Below are 20099 nucleotides of genomic sequence, written 5' to 3'. Positions count from 1 at the left end.
CTCATTCTTTATGTAGTAGAATCTGGTGTAATTAGGGGAGAAAAATTACAGTCTCTAAATGCAAATTATCTCAATTTGTATGATATCTACCTATGCTAATTAGTTCTAATATTTTACAGCATTTACTCTGGAGTTTCTTTTACATTTTATTATGAAGAAAAGAAAATTGAATACCTAGCCTTGTTTTTTTTTTTAAATTGTAATCATCTTTTCCTCATTATTTCGACTTCCAGTAATTGTCTAGAATTAAAAAAATGTTAACTCAGAACTATGCATTTGAGAGCTGACCCCTCAAAATACACAGGGAACAATCCTCCACAAATTCACACTGTAATGGGCAAGGATGTTGTAGACTGATAATAATTTTGCTTACCTTCCAATCCCCTGAAGGAGCAGAATAACGCCAAATACTACTTGGCCACAATTTCATGTTTTCTAACTTTTGAATCACATTGTAGGTACTTTCTAACAGCGTACTGAGGACATAGAAGCAGTAACAGGTTTATCGACAGTGGCTGGACAGTGACCAGCCATCTCACATTTTTGTGTTTTATAGGAAAACATCAGTGCAAGGAACCCAAGGCTTGCTTTTCTGGACTCACGAATTTTTTTTCCTGGAAGGAGCTATAATCTGTGCTTTAAAAAAAATATGGTAAGTGACTTGAAGAGATTTCACCTTTATGGGACTTTATTCAGCCTGGAGGAAAATTGAATTAGACTTCAGGTAAAACTTAATCTAAACTACTTGGCCTGCCGCTCGGGCTTCCTATTCTTTATACTTCACTTCAGAGATTAAAGACAGTCTACATTTAATAAAAGTATTCTACAGAGTTTTCCTTAACCTTCTTCATATTAGCATACAAATGTGCCTTTTTTGTGGGAATTTTGAAGATTCTTTGTATCCATTTCTAGTGCATATGGCAAACATAGGCGACTTCAAAGTATTTACTAATCTGACATTAAATTAGTGCACTATATTATCTATGTGAAATTGTTTAAAACATGTGATATATTCTGATTTCATTCTGGATTTACCACTTAGAAAGTGGTGATGATCTTTAACCAGTATGACTAAAGAAGTTGGTTCAGTCTGTTCTGGCATATGTCCTTTAAATCTACATTGCTCCTGATCTATGTATTCTGAGTCTTCGCTAAAATGACTTCGTGCTTCAAAGCCGTTACTATTAAGTCTTTGTACACAAGATTTCAATGTTAATTTTTTATTAATACACTTTACATTGTGGAATATTTTAGACTTGTAAAAAAGTTACAAAGAAAGTACAGACAGTTCCTGAATGTCCTTCATCCATTTTCCCTTTATATTGACATCGTACCTAACCAAGGCACATTTGTCAAAATGAGCAATTAGCATTGGTACTTTACTGTTAAAAAAACTACAGACTTTATTCAGATTCTTCAATTTTTTCTAGGATCAAATTTTTATTCCAGGATACACAGTGGTGACAGTCAATGTTAGTTTGTAAGCACCGAGGTTTTATCCATTGCTTTCCTCCATTATGCTCTAATTGGGCTTGCTTCATGGTCCTGAGAATGTCTTCATGTTCTTGATGCTCTAGTTAATAGTACACTCATTTGAATTCTCTGAGCTTAGTGGCTTGTGTGTCCAATTTGTTGAATTGTTGTTCTTGGCGGAATCCATAGCCATCAATGACTATAATGATGGTAGGATAAAGATGATGATGGCATAAAGAATATAGAGAAAGAGGTTTGGTTAAATTGTTTTTGGTAGATAGACCCTTTTCATGCATGAAATCTCAACTTACAATGTATCTCCATTACTGCAGTTCCATGAAAAGACCTAGGACATTTTAAACATTCACAAGGCAACAAGAATCAGGACAACAATTAATATCACACACAATCAGCCTTTGAAACTGAATGTATCAGTTTAGTTTTCCTAACCAATCAAAAAATAAGGTCATTCTTATACAAATTTGTTGTTTAGAGTTATTAGATTAAAAACCTTAAGAATTATACTTTTACATATATATATTTAACATTTTATTTTATATTGGAGTATAGTTAATTATCAATATTGTGTTAGTTTCAGGTGTACAGCAAAGTGATTTAGTTATATACATACATGTACCTATTCTTTTTCAGATTCTTTTCCCATTTAAGTTGTTACATAATATTGAGCAGAGTTCCCTGTGCTATACAGTAGGTCCTTGTTAGTTATCCATTTTAAATATAGCAGTGTGTACATGTCAATCCCAAACTCCCAATCTATCCCTCCCCCCACCCCCACCACCCCACTTCCCCACTGGTAACCGTAAGTTCTTTTCTAAGTCTGTGAGTCTGTTTCTGTTTTGTAAATAAGTTCATTTGTATCATTTTTTAAAAAAATTCCACATATAAATGATATCATATGATATCTCTCTAATATATTTCTAAAATGTATCTGTTATATGTATTATATATAGATTTCTATATAATACATATACATAGGTACATTTATACATAATACCTATACATATATGCATGTATATAACTTACATACATTTAAAAATATTTAAGGGCTTCCCTGGTGGCGCAGTGGTTGAGAATCTGCCTGCCAATGCAGGGGACACGGGTTCGAGCCCTGGTCTGGGAAGATCCCACATGCCGCGGAGCAACTAGGTCCGTGAGCCACAACTACTGAGCCTGCGCGTCTGGAGCTTGTGCTCCGCAACAAGAAAGGCTGTGACAGTGAGAGGCCCATGCACCGTGATGAAAAGTGGCCCCTACTCGCCGCAACTAGAGAAAGCCCTCGCACAGAAACAAAGACCCAACACAGCCAAAAATAAATAAATTTAAAAAAAAAATTTAAAAGTGTAATCCTTAAGATTTTTAATCTGCTAACTCTCTAAACAAGTATATATATGACATATATATGCACACACACACACACACACACACACACACACATACACATTTAGTGCTAGAAATTTTCCTCTCAGCACTGCTTTAGCTGTCTCCATCAAATTTTGATGTTTGATTTGCATTTTTAGAGTACCATTTAGATTTATCTATTTTGTTTTCAAGTGTATTCTGTATAACTTTTTCGTGGTTGCTGTATTACATTATATATATTTTTGTGCATATATGTGTGTTTGTGGTATATCTATACATTTGTATTATATCTATATATCTATATCTATGTCTATACTATGATATTTCCAGCCCCATCATTTTTATCTTCTCTTGGGACTCTGATGACAAGAATGTTAAAACTTTTGTTATAGTCCTACAGATCCCCAAGTGTCTATTTGTCTGTCTGTCTATCTATTTAGCTATCTATTTTTTAAAAAATTTTATTTACTTATTTATTTATTTATTTTGGCTGTGTTGGGTCTTCGTTGCTGCACATGGGCTCTCTCTAGTTGTGGCTAGCAGGGGCTACTCGTCATTGAGATGCATGGGCTTCTCACTGCGGTGGCTTCTCTTGTTGCGGAGCATGGGCTCTAGGCATGTGGGCTTCAGTAGTTGCAGCTCATGGGCTCAGTAGTTGCGGTGCATGGGCTTAGTTGCCCCATGCCATGTGGGATCTTCCCGGACCAGGGATCGAACCCATGTCCCCTGCACTGACAGGCGGATTCTTAATCACTCTGCCACCAGGGAAGTCCCAACTAGCTATCTATATATTGATTGATGTGTAACATTCTCTTTGCTCTTCAAACTGGTTGAAGAGTTAGATATGAAAATCCATTAAACATTCGCCTCTATGAAGCACAAGTAGAACTGAAAAAGAATATAATAATAGAGTAATATGTGGCTCTGTAATGAACAATATTTATATAGTTATAATGAGATAAGTGCTGTTATGGGCTATAAACCTTTATAATTAACCAATATTCAAAAGACAGAAAATTTATTATTATTATTGAATAGAATGTAAATATTACCAATCTTGCAATAAAAATACAATGTACAGGTGGAAGAACTGGAAGATAGACTGAGGAGAGGTGGGAAAATTGTAATACCATCATCTTGCAAAGTAGGCAGTCAAAATATCATATCTGTGAATGACGGAATAAAAAATAAGATTTTAAATTGTTACTATTCCACAGTAACTGTGTAGGATAGGAAGTAGATGCTCATCAAACATTTTTTTTAATACAGCTAATCTAAGTTTCTAGTTACCACTGCAGCTTGCCACAACTGAATTATGGCCAGTAAACTGTAGAAAGAAATAATATACACCATTTACTGATTTCTCAAAATCAGGTCATGTTTTAATTTTTTACATTCTCCCCCATACTTTTCTTATGCAGCTTTATTTTCTCTGGGATGTCTATTGTCTTTCATTTCTCTTTTTGGAAGAAAATGTGTTTCCCTTCCTCACCATATCTTTATTATTTTCATCTCATTCATTCATTGTATTTCTTGGTATCCATTTCATTATTCTTCCTCAAGCCTGCTGACTTCTTATTTTGGTTTGAATACTCACTTCATACTTGGACTGTGACTTTCCTGTATAGCTTTTTGAATCTTCCCACAAGATTCTAGTTTGCTTTGTTCTGGCATTCTATACTTTTATAAAATCTGCAAGATGTTCTAAACTTATGAGTAAGAAGAGGTAATATTTGTGCCAAATTTGTCATTTTAAACCAGAAGCCCATGATAGCATTATAAATTACTCATGATTCAAATTAATAGCAAACACCAGGACAGGAAATAAATCATAGAAGTAATAGGTCTATATGATCCATTAATGCATGTAAAGATTCTGCCCCATTTTTATTCATGTTTGAAAAGATGAGAGTTTTAAAAATAATATTTATGTAGATTTAGTACAATTCTCCTAAAATCTGAATAGAATTGAATAATCACTGAAAAACAACTTTCAAAGGTTGAGCAAGTGGTGTTCTCATTTAGAAGAATTATTAATAATATTTCTCTTTCTCACAGTTACTGACTTAACTCTAACGCTTCTTAACTGAATCTTAACTCTAATGATCGCTCAAAGCTAGCAAGGAGTGAACGTGATGATGGTGAGAAGACATTTTAAATGCAACTGAGAGATTAATTCATTAGCTTATAAGTATTTGAATATACAAAAATCTTGAGATCAGGTTCTGTATCAAATTAGTTAATGCCTTCAATGTTATTACTAAATTAAGATGCTAAGTTCTCTTCTCTTATCATTTGCTCCTTTATTACTGGAAAAGACAACTGTGCTAGCCTGTAAGATTCCTGTAGGCTTATACTAGAAATTTTTTTTTTTTTAACTTTCAGGGAAATTTATTAAAGAGAAACATTGACTGAAACCATTGAACAGAGAGCATGATAACACAGAGAGGAACTTCTAATGGCCACTGGAGCTAACGGGTCCCACCGCCCCCTCCCAGGGTCCCCAACAAGGTGCCTCCGCTACACCCCACCCGGCGGCCCTCCATCCCCCCACAGTCTCCCTTCCTGAGGGCCCCGCGGGTGGCCTCTCGCCAGGACGATGGGTGCCGGCAGTGCCTGCTCCTCCCAGGGCAGCCCCTCCCCCTCTGGCCCACATGCCCGGGGCCTGGCCCTGCCCTATGGCAGGCACAGGACAGTCCCACAGCAGGACATGCACCACTGAGCCGATGGCGTGGTGTCCCAAGGAACAACAGGGTGGCTGTTAATTGTACTGCTAATTACTTTCACATTTCCAAGTAAATTCCTATTCCGGTGCTGTGTTATCTAGTTTGGGATCGCAAAGTATGATGGAATGTTTCCCAATTGATTTTACAAATAGCAAAATTCAGTCTTGAATTGGATAAGTACAAATATATGTGATCAATACCATTCACAAACTTAGAAACTGAAGCTTATTAAATACAATTATTACTATACAGAAATCTGTTGCATTTGTATACACTAATAACAAAGTATCAGAAAGAGAAATTAAGGAAACAATCTCATTTACCATTGCATCAAAAGGATAGCATACCTAGGAATAAACCTACCTAAGGAGGCAAAAGACCTGTACACTGAAAACTATGACAGTAATGAAAGAAACTGAAGACAACACAAACAGATGGAAAGATACATTGCATTCTTGAATTGGAAGCATAAGTATTGTTAAAATGACCATACTACTCAAGTCAACCTACAGAACTGCAATCAATGCAATTCCTATTAAAATACTAATGGCATTTTTCACAGAACTTGAACAAATAATTTTAAATTTTCTGTGGAAACACAAAAGACCCTGAATAACCAAAACAATCTTGAGAAAGAACAACAGAGCTGGAGGGATCATGCTCCCTGACTTCAGACTACAGTACAAAGCTACAGTAGTCAAAACAGTATGGTACTGGCACAAAAACAGACAGATCAATGGAACAGGATAGAAAGCAAGAAATAAACCCATGCACCTATGGTCAATTAATCTACAACAAAGGAGGCAAGAATACAGTATACAATGGAGAAAAGACAGTCTCTTCAATAAGTGGTGCTGAGAGAACTGAACAGCTACATGTAAAAGAATGAAATTAGAGTATTGTCTAGCGCCATATACAAAAATAAATGCAAAATAAAGTAAAGGCCTAAATGTAAGACCGGATACTATAAAACTCCTAGAGGGAAACATAGGCAGAACACTCTTTGACATAAATTGCAACAATATTTTTTTGGATATATCTCCTAAGGAAAAGAAGTAAAAGCAAAAATAAACAAATGGGACCTACCTAAACTTAAAAGCTTTTTTGCACAACAAAGGAGACCATTGACAAAACTAAAAGACAACCTATTGAATGGGAGAAAATATTTGCAGCTGAAATGACTGACAAAGGGTTAATATCCGACGTGTATAAACAGCTCATACAGCTCAACAGGAAGAAAACAAACAACCCGATTAAAAACATGGGCAGAAGAACTGAATAGACATTTTTCCAAAGAGAAAATGCAGATGGCCAACAGGCACATGAAATGATCCTCCACATCACTAATCATCAAACAACTGCAAATCAGAACCACAAAGAGATATCACCTCACACCTGTCAGAATGGCTATCATCAAAAGGAACACAAATAACAAATGTAGGCAAGGATGTGGAGAAAAGGGAACCCTTGTACACTGTTGGGGGAATGTAGATTGGTGCAACCACTGTGGAAAACAGTATGGAGGTTTCTCAAAAAACTAAAAACAGAACTACCATATGATCCACCAATTCCACTCCTGGGTATATATCCCCCCAAAACCCCAATTAATTCAAAAAGAGCCGTGCACCCCAGTGCTCATAGCAGCATTATTTACAATTGCAAAGATATGGAAGCTACCTAAGCTACCATCGACAGATGAATGGATAAAGAACAGGTACTATATATGTACAATGGACTACTACTCAGCCATAGAAAAGGAACAAACTTTTGCCTTTTGCAGCAACATGGATGGACTTGGAGGGCAATATGCTAAGTGAAATAAGTCAGACAGAATGACAAATACTGCACGATATCACTCATATGTGGAATCTAAAAAATACAACAAACTAGTGAATATAACAAAAAAGAAGCAGACTCAAAGATACAGAGAACAAACTAATGGTTATCAGTAGGGATGAGGGAGGGGCGCTACAGGGATGGAGGAGTGGGAGGCACAAACTATTGGGTGTAAGACAAGCTACAAGGATGTATTGTACAACATGGGGAATATAGCCAATATTTGGTAATAACTGTAAATTGAATGTAACCTTTAAAAATTGTATAAAAAATAAAATGTATTGGCATTTAAAAAATCTTCTATTGAAAAGAACAACATTTGAAAAATCACTAAAGGAAACAGATGAATTTCCATGTCATCGTAGAGAACAGGAACCCAAAGATGCTACACACCATGTTCCCCCAACTTGCCTGGGCCCTCACTACTTAGAAGGCTGACCGCTCCCTCTTCAAACTCAGAGTGAAGGATCAGCCTCCCTTCCTGCCCCACAGGAGAAGCTGCTGGACGTGGGCCTGGAAGGAGCCTGGCTGCTGCTCTGGCTCAGGCCCCCTCTTCCTCATTGCTCACAGCCTCTGCAGACAGGGATGGGAAGGACCTGGGATCCAAGCTATTGACCCTGAGCAGATACTCCAGAACCTGTCACTTGCTGGTCTCCGCATGGGCCCGGGGACCCCACAGGAACTCGTAGTGGACGGGGTCGCTGTGGGGCACCTGCCGGTACTCCAGGTAGCCCTCCTGCACCCACACTTTGGTGAGGAGCTCCCTGGGCTCCCCATAGATGCAGTGCTACCTCCTGGCACACACCCCCATCTTGCTAAGTGCTCCCCAGACCTCCTCCTCAGGGGCAACAAAGTCGTCCTCTAGGAGGATCAGGCCCAGGAGCAACACCAGGAGGCCAGTCTTGGGCATGCTCTGCCCGTCACTCAGCATCCCATCAGAGGTGAGGTCCAGGGTGGGGACGAGGACATAGGAGTGATTGCTGGGGTCTGCTTCCTTCACGGCGAGGCCAAAGACCAGCTGCATGCACTCGGAGGCTCAGCTGAAGACCACGGGGAAGTGGTCCTGGTAATCTTTGAGGATGGTCAGCATTTCTGCCTTTGTAGTAGGCTCCTTTGTGCAATACTTGAGGAGCAGGAATCCTACCAGGTCAGCCACCTTCAGATGTAGTGCATCTTCCTGGTCATGCCAGGTGCTCGGCCCTTCCTCATCTTGGGTGCTGAGGCCATCGTCTTCAGACTGGCTCCATGGAGTGGTGGCCAGGGCAGTGGGGGAGGGGCTCTGGGGGGGACTGGGTTCCCCAGCATCAGCCACCTCCTCCAGGGTGACCAGGAACAGGACAGAGTAAGAAGAGGAGGAGGAGGAGGAGGAGGAGGAGGAAGGGGATGCGGCCTCCTCCCCCTCAGCCCCGAACAGCTGCGCCTCCACTGGGTCCTGAAGGTCTACCTCAGGCTTGCGGAGCTCACTCATCTCGACCAGGGGCATGATGACTGGGGTCTGGCCGCCGACAGGAGTGTGGGCAGGGGTGACGGATAGGGACCACGGACAGGTTTTCTTTTGAGGGGTGCCCTCGGACCTCACAGGGGCGCTCCTCCTGGGTGGCCTGTCCCCTGCCAACCTCACCTTGACTCCTGGCACTGCCTGGGCCTCCTGTGCTCTGTGACCTGAGGACACGTGCCTCAGACCTGGGCCTTCACCTCCCCGTTCCTGGAGCCCCTGCGGAGTCCAGCCCCCGGCAAAGCCCCCGCCTGTCTCCTGACTTTCTCTGACTCTGTGGATAACTCCGGAGTCCCGCTCAGAAGGGTCTGAAGAGCTCGTCTCAGCAGTGCAGCCAGGAACTGTGCAGGGACTGTCCCAGGCACTCTGTGCGAATGCCACGCATGGGTTTCTTGGTGCTCCCAGAAGCCCCAGGAAGATGAGGGAGAAAGTTCTAGACGTCTCTTTACAGAGAAAGTGGTTGGATCAGAAGAGCATGTGAGGAAGTGCTTTGGTACTGTAGCAACAGTAGCAGTGAGCCAGAAATTTTTTTTTTTTTTTTTTTTTTAGGTTCCCTCTATGCCCACTTTCTGGAGAGTTTTTATCATAAATGGGTGTTGAATTTTGTCAAAAGCTTTTTCTGCATCTATTGAGATGATCATATGGTTTTTATTCTTCAATTTGTTAATATGGTGTATCACATAGATTGATTTGTGTATATTGAAGAATCCTTGCATCCCTGGGATAAATCCCACTTGATCGTGGTGTATGATCCTTTTAATGTGTTGTTGGATTCTGTTTGCTAGTATTTTGTTGAGGATTTTTGCATCTATATTCATCAGTGATATTGGTCTGTAATTTTCTTTTTTTGTAGTGTCTTTGTCTGGTTTTGGTATCAGGGTGATGGTGGCCTCATAGAATGAGTTTGGGAGTGTTCCTTCCTCTGCAATTTTTTGGAAGAGTTTGAGAAGGATAGGTGTTAGCTCTTCTCTAAATGTTTGATAGAATTCACCTGTGAAGCCATCTGGTCCTGGACTTTTGTTTGTTGGAAGATTTTTAATCACAGTTTCAATTTCATTACTTGTGATTGGTCTGTTCATATTTTCTGCTTCTTCCTGGTTCAGTCTTGGAAGGTTATACCTTTCTAAGAATTTGTCCATTTCTTCCAGGTTGTCCATTTTATTGGCATAAAGTTGCTTGTAGTAGTCTCTTAGGATGCTTTGTATTTCTGCGGTGTCTGTTGTAACTTCTCCTTTTTCATTTCTGATTTTATTGATTTGAGTCCTCTCCCTCTTTTTCTTGATGAGTCTGGCTAATGGTTTATCAATTTTGTTTATCTTCTCAAAGAACCAGGTTTTAGTTTTATTGATCTTTGCTATTGTTTTCTTTGTTTCTATTTCATTTATTTCTGCTCTGATCTTTATGATTTCTTTCCTTCTGTTAACTTTGGGTTTTGTTTGTTCTTCTTTCTCTAGTTCCTTTAAGTGTAAGGTTAGATTGTTTACTTGAGATTTTTCTTGTTTCTTGAGGTAGGCTTGTATAGCTATAAACTTCCCTCTTAGAACTGCTTTTGCTGCATCCCATAGGTTTTGGATCGTCATGTTTTCATTGTCATTTGTCTCTAGGTATTTTTTATTTCCTCTTTGATTTCTTCAGTGATCTCTTGGTTATTTAGGAACGTAGTGTTTAGCCTCCATGTGTTATTGTTTTTTACGTTTTTTCCCCTGTAAATCATTTCTGATCTCATAGCGTTGTGGTCCGAAAAGATGCTTGATATGATTTCAATTTTCTTAAATTTACTGAGGCTTGATTTGTGACCCAAGATGTGGTATATCCTGGAGAATGTTCCGTGCGCACTTGAGAAGAACGTGTAATCTGCTGTTTTTGGATGGAATGTCCTATAAATATCAATTAAATCTATCTGGTCTATTGCGTCATTTAAAGCTTCTGTTTCCTTATTTATTTTCATTTTGGATGATCTGTCCATTGGTGTAAGTGAGGTGTTAAAGTCCCCCACTATTATTGTGTTACTGTCGATTTCCTCTTTTATAGCTGTTAGCAGTTGCCTTATGTATTGAGGTGCTCCTATGTTGGGTGCATATATATTTATAATTGTTATATCTTCTTCTTGGATTGATCCCTTGATCATTATGTAGTGTCCTTCCTTGTCTCTTATAACATTCTTTATTTTAAAGTCTATTTTATCTGATATGAGTATAGCTACTCCAGCTTTCTTTTGATTTCCATTTGCATGGAATATCTTTTTCCATCCCCTCACTTTCAGTCTGTATGTGTCCCTAGGTCTAAAGTGGGTCTCTTGTAGACAGCATATATATGGATCTTGTTTTTGTATCCATTCAGCAAGCCTGTGTCTTTTGGCTGGAGCATTTAATCCATTCACGTTTAAGGTAATTATCAATATGTATGTTCCTATGGCCATTTTCTTAATTGTTTTGGGTTTGTTTTTGTAGGTCCTTTTCTTCTCTTGTGTTTCCCACTTAGAGAAGTTCCTTTAACATTTGTTGTAGAGCTGGTTTGGTGGTGCTGAATTCTCTTAGCTTTAGCTTGTCTGTAAAGCTTTTGATTTCTCCATCAAATCTAAATGAGATCCTTGCTGGGTAGAGTAATCTTGGTTGTAGGTTCTTCCCTTTCATCACTTTAAGTATATCATGCCACTCCCTTCTGGCTTGTAGAGTTTCTGCTGAGAAATCAGCTGTTAACCTTATGGGAGTTCCCTTGTATGTTATTTGTCGTTTTTCCCTTGCTGCTTTCCATAATTTTTCTTTGTCTTTAATTTTTGCCACTTTGATTACTATGTGTCTCGGTGTGTTTCTCCTTGGATTTATCCTGTATGGGACTCTCTGCGCTTCCTGGACTTGGGTGGCTATTTCCTTTCCCATGTTAGGGAAGTTTTCGACTATAATCTCTTCAAATATTTTCTCTGGTCCTTTCTCTCTCTCTTCTCCTTCTGGGACCCCTATAATGCGAATGTCGTTGCGTTTAATGTTGTCCCAGAGGTCTCTTAGGCTGTCTTCATTTCTTTTCATTCTTTTTTCTTTATTCTGTTCCACAGCAGTGAATTCCACCATTCTGTCTTCCAGGTCACTTATCCGTTCTTCTGCCTCAGTTATTCTACTATTGATTCCTTCTAGTGTAGTTTTCATTTCAGTTATTGTATTGGTCATCTCTGTTTGTTTGTTCTTTAATTCTTCTAGGTCTTTGTTAATCATTTCTTGCATCTTCTCGATCTTTGCCTCCATTCTTATTCTGAGGTCCTGGATCATCTTCACTATCATTATTCTGAATTCTTTTTCTGGAAGGTTGCCTATCTCCACTTCATTTAGTTGTTTTTATGGGTTTTTTTCTTGTTCCTTCATCTGGTATATAGCCCTCTGCCTTTTCATCTTGTCTATCTTTCTGTAAATGTGGTTTCTGTTCCACGGGCTGCAGGACTGTAGTTTTTCTTGCTTTTGCTGTCTCCAGAAATGTTTAATGATAACATATTAGTTAGTTAATTTAAAATTTGGTGCTAATAATTTTATACTTGTTTAGTCTTATCAAAACTATATGAAGTGTTCTGCTATCACGTTAGCAACATTTAAATCATTGTGAGGTATAATAAGTTAATATTTGTATGTTTCAGCTCAGTACTTAACAGACTGCTTTGCTCAAAATAGGTGTTACACTAAACTTGAATGAATGATTAATTTTTGGATTACTGAACCAAAACCTATGGTTGTAGTATGGAAAAAAATTTTGAGATAATAAAACTGGGACTTGTTTTACAGAAAGAATATTCAGAGCATCTTTGGATAGCAGCTGGCAGCTTTGGGGTTTGTGTGTCTGGGAAAGCCATAAATCTCAGCCTACTGTGTAGAGAACACAGAATTGTAAGCCCAAACTGAAGATTTCAGTGGCAGAAGGGATAGATGAGAAAAAATTGCTTAAAGCTCTTACTCTTTCCTGATGGTATTATTTCCACCACTAGAAATTCCTCTTATTATTCTGAATACAGCAAGAAGTAAAACATACTTTTCAACCCTTCCTTTAACATGGCTTTTTTTCTTCATGAGAAATAAATCACTGGGCACATCCATATTTGAAAATAATTGTGATATTTATTTTACATACCTTAGATGTTCACATAAAATTGGGAACGTGTTAGTAAGAAACAACTATCCAAATCATGTACTCAGAACTCTTATAGTCCCTAAAAAGAGCAATTACAATTATTGATAATGAAACATTTAATATTCAGTTAGCAGTTAAGTTTTAGGTCATCTTTGTGATCCAAAGATATATATACATCTCCCATCTTTGAAATGTTTTCCCAACTTCAGTTTTCCCAGGTTGAGTAAAACTCTCTACTATCATGTATTTAATTAAAAATAACATAATTCTAGACTCTTCTCTCACCGTACACCCCAATTTAATACATTCCACCACCTAAGTAACTCGAATTAATTCACTTCTATCTATGTTCATTGTCAGAATCCTCAACTAGGCTGCAGTCACCACAGCCATATTCCCTCTGCTCCTCCCCTCCATTCTCCAAACAGCAGCCAGGATATGTCCTTTTTATAGCACAGATTTGAATACATCATTTCTCTCTTAAAATGTTTCAGCAGCTTCCAAAGGTCCTTCAAATAATGCCCCTAAAATCCCAACAACCCTACCTTTAGTTGCCTCTCCAGGCTCAAATGTATGCACATTTCTACTATTTGTTTATTTCATGCCAGCCACTCTGGCTTTCTATTTCAGCATGCAATGCTTTCCCCTGCCTCACAGTTTTTGTACATATTGTCCCCTCTTCCTGGAATGTTCTACCCCTTCTGTTTGCCTTATCTAAATGGTGATGCTTTTTAAAATCACAGCATGAATATTGCTACGCAGGTAAAACTTTCCTAACTTGAATAAGCTGGATCTCCAAATTATATATTTCCTTAGCACTATGAAAATCTACATTTGTAGTGCACTACGAAAAGATAGGTCCTAACCTCTATTTTGCACATAACTGTTTCTTGATAGTAAATACTGGTACAATTATTTTTTCTCAGTTATTTATTGAATGTAAACTTCATGAAAAAGGGAAGTATTTTGTTAACCATTTCCATCATCTGAATGCATGATATTGTCTGGTAGGTAGTAGGCATACAATAAATATTTGTTAGCCAACTGACAAATACAGTAATTTAGAATTTCCTATATAGTTTCATATACCTAAAATATTTTCTTCTAAGTTTATTTGCACCCCTAACTATGTTGAACTTTGTCAGGCTAGTAGGTGAGGTGAAGAGAGGAGAAAGTTGTATAAAAACATTGACTGAAGGGCTGCAGAGTGGAGAGCGAAGAGAAGGTAAAAGGGAAACACTGATATTGGAGAATAATATCAGATTCTCTTCAAAACATAAAAACAGATCCAGAAGACTTTTTGATTTTTTTCTTTCAATACGAGTTTTGCAATATAGTTTACTATTACTATTTAGAGGCTAATTAACTAGAATGGTGTCTCCATATCGTTATTGCTGTTCACTTTTGACATTTGCATTGGCCATTAGCACTTCCTCTAAAGCGACCATGTGAAGGGAGTGGGGTGAAATTTAAGCCAGGCAATTTGCCTCCTGTTGACAGATTTTGTAATATGATTGATGGGGCAGAAGGTGAAACTAGCTGGTAAAATGAGTTTTTTGCATTATCTGTGTATTTCATATATCAATGCCAGTATTTCTCAAACTGCAGGTCAAGACTCTAGAGGGAAGGGTTACAATATAATTTAAGGGGTTTCATATATGGGAACTATTTGGAGGTGGAAATTGTGGGCTATATTGAAAGTACGAGTCATCTTTTTTTCCTCAACTCTCCACAATTCCTCCTTCCTAACCTGTTAAAATTTGTTTTAACAAGATTCTGCCAATTAGAGGACATAAAATCTTTATGCATGTTATTCATAGTGTAAACCCTTTAAAAGCAAACATTAGAGAGTGTTGAAATCACCTGTCTATGCAGTTCTGCCTGCAGTACCTTGCACAGTGCCTTATAATCAATTAATATCTGTAGGTTGATTTGCTTTCCATTTACTCACAGAAAAAAATATGACTATATTATGAGAGAAAATGATAAATATGTGGAATTGATAGGTACCACCCATCATATTAACTACTGGTTGTCAAAGAGAAGAAAAAACAAAAACTGCAAAAATAAGTTTTTTCTTTATAAATGTGTTTTGAGCTCCTGATATAATATTAAACCCAGGATTAACCAGATTTTCCAGGGTCTCTTTTACAATTCATGTTTGATTTCAGGCCTCAGTTACGCTATTGTGTCCCATTTTCCTATTTCCTTTTATATAATCTCTCTCTATTTTATCCAAGAAAAACATCCTTGTATTTGTGGACCCTGAAGATTTATATTAGTACCTAAAATTTTACTGCCTGATTACATTCGTATTGAGTCAAGCAACTTTGATTGAATATTGACCCCACGTAAACATTTTTCTTTTCAGTACATGAACATGGAAAATAATGAAAGAAAGTGTGAATTATTTTCCTTATCTAAACAATTACCGAAAGAAATAAAGATTATAAAGATAACATTTTATATTAGAATTGTTTGTTATAGATGATTTTATTATTAACTGACAGTCCAACTTAGAGTCTTATAAGTAAATAAGCTGATATCTACAGTCATATATTTTATTTTTCTACTAGCTATCATTAAAATTAAAGAGAATTCTTAAAATTCCAGTAAGATAGTCCTCTAAAAATATATTTCAATACTTTAATATCAATATTTAAGAACAGTTTTTGACCACTAGTGATAGACACCCAACTGAAACTCTCTTAAGCATAAGAGGACATTCATTTGTTGATATAACTGCTAAGGGGCTGGGTGTATCTGAAGATGACTGACAGTTGGAAGCTGTGAGGAGCACCAACACATTCTTTCAACTTACCTTCTAGTATCATTTCACTTCTCACATAATGCTTTCTTCACAAAACCAAAGCCGTGGCATATGATAGCACTTTTCTTACATCCTTACAGTTTTGCAAGAAAGAAGAGCAAGAACCCTCTTTTTCCAAATCTTGGGGAGGGATTCTCATTAACATGACCTGGATTAATGTCCATGGCCTGACATGTTAGAAAGTGGTTGCATTATGATTGGCCCTGTTTGCATTTCCTGCCCATCCAAATAATTGAAGAAGAGGGTATAGCATAGAATGGGGATATTATTGTGAATCCAGGATGTCACCCAAATGTGCATCTGCAAAATTTTAATATGCACTTAAATAAACCAAATTATATAACAAACATACACACACAAATGCAAACACATACAATATGCACACAGTAGCAAGTCAAAGCTCTGAAAAATAATATTGTGCATACTAAAATCTTAAGACCAAAGGGTAATCTGAAGTTATTCAACTGTATATTTGTTAGTTGTTTATTGAATTGAGATATTAACTAAAAAAAAAATGAAGCATATGGGACTTCCCTGGTGGTCCAGTGGTTAAGAGTCAGAGCTTCCAATGAAGGGGGCAAGGGTTCGATCCCTGGTCAGGGAACTGAGATCCCACATGTCGTGTGGCATGGCCAAAAATAAAATAAAATAAAATAAATTAAAAAAAAAAATGAAAGCCTACTACTAGCTTTTAAATTTGGTCATTGATTTCTTTACATGTAAGTAAATATATTTGTAACCAAGGGAAGTGGCAGAAAATATAATTTCTTTTTATAAAATATTTTTAAGGATCCATGTGCAAGACTAAACATTTCAGAAAGTGTTAAAACAGCATCAGAAATATATTTACCTCATATTTATTTTTATTATTTATAGTAATTAGAAAAAAATGAAATATAGAGAAAAATTATCCACTATAACTTGAAATAAAGAAACTCGAGAATATTTTTAATAGAATTTTAATGACAAATCATACAATAAAAGACAGAGTTCTATAGGCTATATTGTCATCAAAGATCTATCACATAGCTTAGAGAGACCAGTATTGGCTGGTCATCATAATAAATGTATTTAAATTAGCTTTGTATGTGCTAGCATATATAATCTTATTCTTTACTTATCTAAAGCTTTGTATGTGCTTATTCTTTACTTATCAAGGTAATAGGAATGATTTGTTTTATTTGTAAACCTTTCGTTGTTTCATTTAACCATGATATAATTGTGAGTAAAGTACCTCTTCCCTGGATAAGAATCATTGTGGGCATTATGACCATTACGGTTATAAATTTTCTAAGTTTGATGACAACTGTAAACCCACAAATCCTAGATGCTTAACAAATCCCCAGAATAAGAAAATACGAAAAACAAAGAAAACTGCACTGAGGTGCATCATTATCGCATTGCTCAAAACTAGTTAAATAGAAAATGTCAAAAATAGAAAGAGTAAGGAGATGTTACAAACAGAGATACAAGAATAAGGATGATAGCATATTTTGTATCATAAACAGTTCAGTGAAGCAAATTTTAAAGAACTGAAAGAAAAAAAAAATCAACCTAGAATTCTATACCCATCAAAAATTACATTCAAAACAAAGACTTTGTCAGGCATGCAAAAGTTGAAAGAATCTGTAAACTGCAGGTTTACACTATATGATAGGTTAAAGCAATTTCTTTAGGCAGAAAGAAAATGATACCATATGGAAATATGGATCTACCCAAAGGAATGAAGTGCATGAGAAATGGTAACTAGATAGGTAAAGACTCAAGATTTTTTTTCTTATTATTTAACTCTCTAACAGATAAGTAATTGTTTAAGCAGAAATAATAACAATGTAATGTGAAGTTTATGATATGTGTAAAATTAAAATGGAAAATAATAGCACAAATATTGAGAGAGGAAAAATGGTGATATATTGTTTTAAGGTTCTTATGCTGTATATATATAGTGGTATATCACTTAAAGGAAGATTGTGGTAAGTTAAGCATGTATCCTGTAAATCCTGAAGCAACCATTAAAATGACAAAGCAAAGAGTTATAGCTAAAAAGCCAACAAAGAAGATAAAATGATAGAAATTTTCATTTATCTAAGAAACTGAAATAAAAGGAAAAGAGAAACAAGGAAAAGATGGGACAATTTTTTTTTAATGGCAAAATGATAGAATTTGAATCTAACCATATCAATAATAGATTAAATTTAAATGATGTAGAAACTCCAATTAAAATACAGAGATCATCAGATTGGACAAAAAGCAATAACCACTTATATGCTGCCTTTGAGAAACAAATTTCGAATAGACATAGACAGGAGTAAGTTAAAAGTAAAAGGGTGAAAGAATCTATAGCATCCTAACACTTTATAAAACAAAACCTGAATGATTATACTGATATCAGACAAACTTGTTTTTAGAGCAAAGAATATTACCCAGGGATAAATTTATTTTATAGCAATAAAAGGGTCAATTTAACAAGATTTATGCAACTAATAACAGAGCTTGAAAATATATGAGGCAAGAACTGCTAGAACTATAAGAAGAAATAGACGAACCCACAACTATAGTCAGAGATTTCAATAATACTCTCTCATTAATGGATAGAACAAGAGCAGAGAAAAATGAGTAAGAACATAGAAGATTCTAACAGCACTGTGAATTGAATTTATCTAATTGACATTTCTAAGATATTCCACCCCCAAACAAACATTCTTTTTTTTTTTTTTGGCCACACCACATGTGGGATCTTAGTTCCCCGACCAGGGATCAAACCCACCCCCCCTGCAGTAGAAGCCCAGAGTCTTAACCACTGGACCACCAGGGAAGTTCCAAACATTGTTTTCAAGTACACACAAACAACACCAAGATAGACTGCATTGGACCCTAAAACAAATCGCACTAAATTTAAAGGGATTCAAGTCTTTCAGTGACTGTTACTGACTACAATGGAATTAAGTTAGAAATCACTATCAGAATACTTTCTGGAAAAGTCCTCCAAAATTTAGAAATTAAATAACACTTCTAAACAACATATAAGTCAAATAAAAAGATCAAAGGAAGAATTAGAAGGTACTTGGAATTGAACAGAAATGAAAATTCATTGTATTAGAATTTGTGTGATGCTACTAAAGCAGTATTAAAGGGGAAACGTGTAACACCAAATACCTATGTTAGAAAAGAAAAAAGGTCTCAAATCAATTATTTTGGTGTCCACCATAAGAAACAAAAGAAAGAAGAGCAAAATAAAACCAAGTTAAGTAGGAAAATGAAATAATCAAGATCAGAGCAGAAATCAATGAGAAAAAGAGCAAGGTGGCAGGAAAAGAAGACCCAGCCCTTGTCGCTCCACAAAGACACTGACTTAACAACAATATATGGACCAAAATATCTTTATGTGGACTCCAGAAACCAGTTACGAAGTTGTGGTATCCCAGGCAGGTAAAAAGTTGAGAACAGCCACATTGAAATGAGTGATAAGAACTATTTCACTTTATCCCCAGTTACCTCACCCTTAGGTCAGCAGAGCTCATTGCCATTGAAGAGAACTCCAACTCGTGGCTTCTCCTTGGTGGGAAAAAGAAGAGTAGAACAAGTGTCCAACACGCAAGATATTCAGAGGGCTGCCTGAGGGACTTAGTTTCTTTCTCATATGACTTGGAGCACTGGCATGGTTGGAACCAGCATAGTTTAGATTCCTGGGGCCACTGAAAGTAAGAAAGAATAGGAGTAGCTTGCTCTCATACCAGAGGACCTGCCATGCTACAGACAGGAGCCATTGTTGTTTGGCACTATCAGAAGAATGCACCCAACTCATGCCTTCTTGAGAGGGAGAGATCAGAGTGGGGCATTCATCCAGGTGTACCAAGGGTTGCCAGAGGGACTGGTTTCTGACTGGTCTGACTTGGAGCCCTGACCGGGAACAAGGATACTTTGGATGCCCGCAGGCCACTGAGAATAAAAAGGAGCTGGACAACTTGCTGCTGCAGTACCATAGAACCTGCAGTATTGCACAGAGACACTAGAGGGAGCAAGAGATTATGAGCTACTGAAAGAGAAACTAGCAAATCTCTCTAGTTGGTAAATTACATCCACAAGAGCAGAGAAGTTGCATCCCCCTGAAAAATGGTTCAGAGCCCCCCAAAATCCCTAGCTGTGTTAATTGGTGAAAGGCTTCCCCCGTACAAAGCCAGCCTAAAAGTACTGAGGGAAGTGCTATTTTTTCAAATGAAAAAACGTAGCAAAAAAAAAAAAAAAAATC

At 37.1% G+C, this 20099-nt stretch overlaps 1 pseudogene; it reads right to left on the bottom strand.

Moving 5' to 3' along the window:
* Window positions 1–7956: 7956 nt before the first annotated feature.
* Window positions 7957–17124, bottom strand: LOC118900548 (annotated as a pseudogene).
* Between the last annotated feature and the right edge of the window lie 2975 nt (window positions 17125–20099).

The sequence above is a fragment of the Balaenoptera musculus genome, chromosome 9 (assembly GCF_009873245.2).
Source record: "Balaenoptera musculus isolate JJ_BM4_2016_0621 chromosome 9, mBalMus1.pri.v3, whole genome shotgun sequence".
NCBI classification, from domain to species: Eukaryota; Metazoa; Chordata; class Mammalia; order Artiodactyla; family Balaenopteridae; genus Balaenoptera; species Balaenoptera musculus.
Note: the sequence above shows the minus strand (reverse complement) of the source record. Positions and strands in the feature narration are given on the sequence as shown.